This window comes from Lolium rigidum, chromosome 2, assembly GCF_022539505.1.
Source record: "Lolium rigidum isolate FL_2022 chromosome 2, APGP_CSIRO_Lrig_0.1, whole genome shotgun sequence".
NCBI classification, from domain to species: Eukaryota; Viridiplantae; Streptophyta; class Magnoliopsida; order Poales; family Poaceae; genus Lolium; species Lolium rigidum.
The window spans coordinates 177,705,696-177,712,684 of record NC_061509.1 but is presented as its reverse complement, the minus strand read 5'-3'; positions in this window follow the sequence as shown (position 1 = coordinate 177,712,684).

Below are 6,989 nucleotides of genomic sequence, written 5' to 3'. Positions count from 1 at the left end.
CCACCATCCTTCTCACCATGGCGCCACCGTTTCCGACCACCCCTCGCCGAGCCGAAGGTACCGAAGGAACCGTAGCATCGTCCTCTCCATCCTCCCCGAAGGAATCGAGCCAGGAGGCCTCCAATCAAGCACACGGTCGCCGTTCCCTTCTTCGTTTGGCCATGCTCCGGCGATGATTTCGTCGCCGCCCTTCGTCCTCCTCCTCTTCCGACCATGCCATCGACTTCAGGGTGAGAGGGCGCACCTCCCGAACCTTTTTTTCCTCCTCCTCTCCATCCTATCCATGCCGCCGACGGTGACGCCATTATCTCCCTACAGGACCTTGTCGCCGGCGAGCTACGCGTGGTCCCTCGTCGCCAAGGCCGCCACGTACCGGTTCCTTGAACCAAGGCGCATCCCCGATGCCAGCTACTCCGTCCCGGTTCGCTCAGAATCCTCAGATCAAGGCTCGACTGCGAGCTCCGCCATGGTTTCCCGTGTCCCAGATCTCCGTCCTGGATGCTTTCAAAACTTAACGTGTCCTCTCCTTGACACGACCCAAGCCAGCAGCCCAGTGGTAACATCCCTAATCCTTCCTCCGTGAGATCCTGGGATCAAATCCTGCACAGGCGATTTAATCCGCCCCTTTTTGTTCTGTGTTGTTTCCAGATGGGCCTCAGCCCATAGCCCCGCACCAGCCCATCGCCAACGCGCGGCAGACAGCTTCCCGCCGCCTAAACGGTACATATCCGGGCCGTGCCAGCCCATCCCCTGACTGTTTTCGATTATTTTTACAAAACTTGCAAAAATCATATCTTTCAAACCGTAATTTCAAATAAAAAGTGTTATACATGAAAATTGATCAGAAAAATGTGCTGAACATTAATATGCCATCCATTCATCTGTTTGCATCTCGCATCATGTCGCGCCGTGATAGTTTATGCATTTCACCTCACATATATGCGGAGTATTTCGGATTCCGAATATGGTTTTCCCCGCTCCGTTTAATATTGAAGTAGCGCACCCCTGCCATGATATGCCATGCTAATCAACACTTAAATTTGCCGGTAGAAAATGCAACTCCAATCTAACTTGTTTGTCCGGGTTTCGATCCCGCTTAATCCGAATAAGTGCATCGCATCATCTTGCTATGTCATGCATATCATCTTGATCATGCTGGATCTTCTTTATCCGTAGTTGTAAGACTTGCATTCGTTGTTTGTCCAGCATTTGCTTCTTCCCGGATAGGATCGCGAAGTGGTGTTGTGAGATACGACAAGTTCTCCGGATGTTCCTCGGCAAGCTTTAACAGGCAAGCATTTCCCCTATACTCCTGCCCCTGCAGAAGTCGCTCACCTATTTTATTTTGCCTTCTCCCTCATGCTATCTTTAAGTTGCGTTCTTGTCACGTGTCCCTTCCACTTGTTACCTTAAGCAGCCCATATTGCCACCACCACCTCCTACGGCTATTGTTTGGTTATCGAGTCTGCCTTGCGAGTCGTAGTGCATGCTAGTGCTGTTTTATCTCGTTACCGTTACTGCTATCTTATTGGGTTGTTTGTTGGGAAGAATCATGGTTACTTTACTTGTTGACTTTTGTTTAGCGGAGGCATCGGTGGGTCAGCTGCTCGTTTTGTGACGGCTCACTTGTGTTTCCTAAATAACTTAGGACCCGAGTTCCTGTTATCTGTTCCGAGACTGAGCGATCTAACCACACGTGGGTATGCTTACCGGGTCTCCCCTCGACCACTGCCGGAATCTACAGCTTTGTCCAGTGGCCACAATTAGTTTGAATGTTTGTTTGGTTCTCTCGAGCGTGCAAGCATGTTTCTTTGTGGTCAGATGATATGATGTTACTTTTGGGGAAGCCTTGAGTGCCTTGTAACCCCGTTGTCTCTTGCACGCTCGTAGGTGCGGTCCGCATTGTTAAGAGGTCATCCTCTAGTGGGCTCCGATCCTCTTAGCCGTTCTCGCAACAGCCTAGGTCCGTCTCGGAGAGTCGGCCGGACTCTGATTCGGGTTTAACTTAGTTAGGTGGCTTCCTGGACATTGTTGTGGTGAAGGAGAGTGCGTGTCGTGATATCCACCTGTCGTAAGTGGGTTGATCGTGCGTGTGGGCACATTTGGGCACCCCTGCAGGGTTACAATCTTATCGATAAGCCGTGTCCGCGGTTATGGACGACTTGGAGCTGTATGACTCGATCATAGACAACTTACACCTGTTGTTTCAATATTAATAACTTGTGTAGTAAGATAGAACAACTTAAATAATAACTGGTTAAAACTTGACAACCGTGTGGGTGCCTTTGTAAGTACTTCTTTGCGAAGGGGGAAAGTATCGGCTGTGTTATGTTTGCAGAGTATAGAACTCGTTAGTTATGCGCTCTCTCACCTTCTCCGATAGACGACTGTTGTAGAGTGTCTCTATAGGTTTTTTAGTGCTTGCGCGCTGCCGCTTAACCCCACCATATTTGCCTATGACGTTCCTCTTGCGTCCTCTAAGTCCCCTGCGTGCCTCAAGTACAAAGGACGACTGGTTGACGAATGCTTATACGTCTTGAAGTCTTGTTAAGTACGAACCCGTACTTATTGCTGCTTCTACGGGATATAACCGGGCAGGTATGAAGATATGTTCGAGGAAGACGACGATAGCAAGGTTACCCTTCCGGCTTGGCCTGGGCAGGGTTATGGACGCCACTGGTTATCTTCAGGACTCTTAGTCCAATTTGTATCTTGTCCGTACTCGGACGTATTCGATCTTCTGTATGATTTGGATCTTTGTATTGTATATTTGTATCTTGGCTCGTTGGAGTCGTTGTTGTAATATATGTATTTTGTGGGCTCTATTGTAATCCTGTTGTAATGTTACCGCTCGTGTTAATTCCTCTGGCATCACGTGTGTGAATCGTCGCGCACGTCGTGTCGGAGGGCGTCTCTGAATCGATATCGTGCGGATTTTGGCGGGATCGCTGGAATCCTCATGGTACCGGTTCCGGGGCGTCACACGGTGGTTGCGACCGTTGGCGTGGCCGTGGTGGTGGCTGCGGCGATGGAAACAACGGCGGCCCCGGCATCGTCGACCCGCGCCCCGGGTACTCACACCCCACTCCGCCGTGGGCGGGCGGACACAACCCCTGAACGGGGGTTGTGCACGCCTACACCATGCCCGTTCCGCGCCCCCCATCCCCGGCACCGTCGGCCCTCGTCCGCCGACGCACTAGGCCTTCATCGCCGCGCCACCGCAGGCTCCCGCCAGCCTGCCGTACGCCCCCGCCTACGGCGACATGATGCCGCAGGCCCCGACGGCCCACTGGGACCCCGCGCTGTACACCGCCCTTCAGTATGCCCCCTCGCCTGGCGCTTACTCCGGCGGTGGTGACTGGTTCATGGACACCGGAGCCTCCGCACACATGGCTGCTCACCCGGCCTTTCCACTTCATCTCCGACATCCACTTCCTCTCGCATCATTGTCGGTAACGGTGTTGGTCTTCCCATCTCTCATGTTGGCTCCACTCATTTTCCTTCTAACTCCACACCATTGTCTCTTAATAATGTCTTAGTTTTACCACATCTTGTTCAGATTTTAGTTTCCGTTAAAACTCTTTCTCGTGATAACTCTGTAACTGTGGAATTTGATGAGTTTGGTTTTTTCTGTAAAGGACGCCCGTACCCGGATGGTTTTGCACCGCTGTGAGAGTCCCAGCGACCTGTACCCAGTTCAGCCATCTCCCTCCACTCACGCTGCACCTCGGGCGCTCTCCGTCGGCGTCGACCTTTGGCACGCTCGTCTTCGCCATCCCAGCTCCACCTCGCTCCGCCAAATAATGAGAGGCTTTTCCTTTTCATGTAATAAAATGGCAGCTCACTCATGTGACGCCTGCCGACTAGGCAAATATGTTCGGCTCCCCTTTAGTACTTCATCCACAGTTGCATCTTTTCCCTTTCAATTACTTCATAGTGATGTATGGACGTCCCATATATACCGAGCCATTCTGGTTTTTTTATTATCTTGTCATTCTCGACGATTTTCCTCATTTTGTATGGACTTTTCCTCTTCGTAAGAAATCTGACGTTGCCTCGACACTCACCACTTTTTATTATTATGTCTCTACGCAGTTCGGTCGCCCCATCCTCGCCCTCCAAACCGACAACGGCAAGGAGTTCGACAACACCACCATCTGCACCCTCCTCTCCACCCACGACACCATCTTTCGCCTAACTTGCCCATACACTTCCTAGCAGAACGGACGCGCTGAGCGCGTCCTACGTACCCTTAATGACTGCGTCTGTACCCTCCTGTTCCATGGCCACATGCCCCCCCCAGTTTTAGCCAGACGCCCTCTCCACCGCCACCCTCCTAGTCAACCTACGCCCGTGTCGCTCTCGCTGGAATTACACACCACATAACCTCCTGTTCGGCTCACCCCCTTCATACGACGGTCTCCGTATTTTCGGTTGCCGTTGTTTTCCTACCACCGCCGCCACCACCCCTCATAAACTCGCACCTCGCTCCATTTGGTGTGTATTTCTCGGTTACCCGGCTAACACCAAAGGCTACCGTTGTTATGATCCGGTCTCTCACCGCGTCATCACGTCTCAACACGTGTACTTTGATGAGCACTATTTTCCCTTTGCACAGGAACAGGTGACGACTTCTCCTCCCGCGACTGACAGTCCGCGGCGTCGCGGCCCTACCTTGCTGGAGGTCCCTGGCTCGAGAGCGACCCCGCGCGCCCCCTCTACTACAGCTGCGACGCCTCCCGTGACGCCCTCGAGCCTCGGGCTCACACGTGGCGCCCTCGAGCCAAGCCTCGGGCGCTGCCGCCTTGCCCTCGACACCGCCCGCGTCGCCCTCGAGCACTGCCTCGGGCACCGCCGTGTCATCTGCGCCCTCGATCACGTCGCCCTCGAGCACTGCCTTGGGCACCGCCGTGTCATCTGCGCCCTCAACCGCGTCGCCCTCGAGCCCCAGCTCGGGCGACGCCTCGCCTCCGGCCCAGTCTCTGCCTCCTCCGCCGCCGGCGACGGGCCCCCTCACGCGCGCCCGTGCGGGGATTCGCGTCCCGAGCACGCGGTACCCCTCGGACGCGTATGTCTGCACCGCGTCGACTTCCGCGCCTTCACCAGCCACACCATCGCCCCTGCCCGCTTCTGCCCGGGCTGCTCTCCGCGACCCACAGTGGCTTGCGGCCATGCATGACGAGTTCGGCGCCCTACAGCGGAACCAGACATGGACGCTTGTTCCCTGCCCCCTCACGCCAACATCATCACCAGGAAGTGGGTCTTCAAGCACAAGTTCCATCCGGACGGTACTCTCGACCGCCACAAGGCGCGGTGGGTGGTTCGTGGCTTTCGCCAGCGCGCCGGCGTCGACTTCACCGACACCTTCGCCCCGGTTGTCAAGCCTGGGACAATCCTCACCGTTCTTCAGCTCGCGGTCTCCCGTGCGTGGCCCGTGCACCAGATGGACGTCTCCAACGCCTTCCTTCACGGCCATCTAGACGAGCAGGTCTTGTGCCAGCAGCCCACAGGTTTCGCCGATAGCGCCCACCCCGACCATGTGTGCCTGCTCTCGCGCTCGTTATATGGGCTCAAGCAGGCCCCACGCACCTGGTACCAGCGCATCGTAGCGTTTCTTCACCAACTCGGCTTCCGCTCCACCCGCTCCGATGCCTCGCTGTTTGTGTACAACAACGGCACCACCACCGCGTACCTGCTGCTCTACGTCGACGACATCTTCTTAACGACCAGCTCCACGGACCTACTGCGACAGCTCACCGAGCGTCTTCGCGCTGAGTTTGCCCTCAAGGACTTGGGACCCCTGCACTACTTCCTCGGCATCGAGGTCGTACGTCGCACCGACGGCTTCTTCCTTCATCAACGCAAGTACGCCCATGAGCTCCTGGACCGTGTCAGTATGCTTAATTGCAAACCCGCGGCCACGCGTGTCGACACGAAGTCCAAGCTCTCCACCACGGATGGTTCCTTGGCCACGGACGCATCATCTTATCGCTCCATCGTCGGTGCCCTGCAGTACCTCACCCTGACTCGCCCCGAGCTGCAGTATGTTGTTCAGCAGGTGTGCCTTCACATGCACGCTCTGCGGGATCCTCATTGGGCTGCGGTCAAGCGGATCCTCCGCTACATTCGTGGCACCATGGACTTCGGCCTCTCCCTCCACGCCTCCACCGCCACGGACATCGTCGCCTACTCGGACGCCGATTGGGCAGGCTGCCCCGACACGCGTCACTCCACATCTGGCTACTGCGTCTACTTCGGACCTTCACTCATCTCCTGGTCGTCTAAGCGATAGCCCACGGTCTCTCGCTCCAGCGCCGAAGCGGAGTACCGGGCTGTTGCTAACGCGGGTGCTGAGGTCTCCTGGCTGCGGCAACTCCTCGTTGAGCTCTCATGTCCTGTCGCCAAAGTCACCGTGGTCTACTGCGACAACGTCTCCGCCATCTACCTCTTCGCCAACCCGGTCCAACATCGCCGCACCAAGCATATTGAGCTGGACATCCACTTTGTTCGGGAACAGGTGGCCCTTGGACACATTCGAGTACTTCATGTGCCTACCTCCCAACAATTTGCGGATATCATGAGCAAGGGTCTCCCTACGGCATCATTTGAGGAGTTCCGGTCCCGTCTATGCGTTCGACCAGGCGACGCTTCGACTGCGGGGGGTGTTGAGATACATATCCTTGTATATCCGGATGTGTATCCTCTGTAGTTATGTATAGCGATACATATCTTTGTATTTATTGTTGAACCCGCCTCCTTCCTTATATAGTCGAGGACGTGGCCTATATATGTACCGCCATATGCATCCGATCAATACATCGAGCATTGCATCTCTCTTCATAGATCGTGTGCGAAAATTTGAGAACACTCATCCACAAATGGCTCAAAAAGAAACACGAAACCGAGTTTGAAACACTCGACGAAACGACGAACCGATAACGGGAATGGAATCACAACATCGAGGCACATCTTTTCTATATAGACCTTGT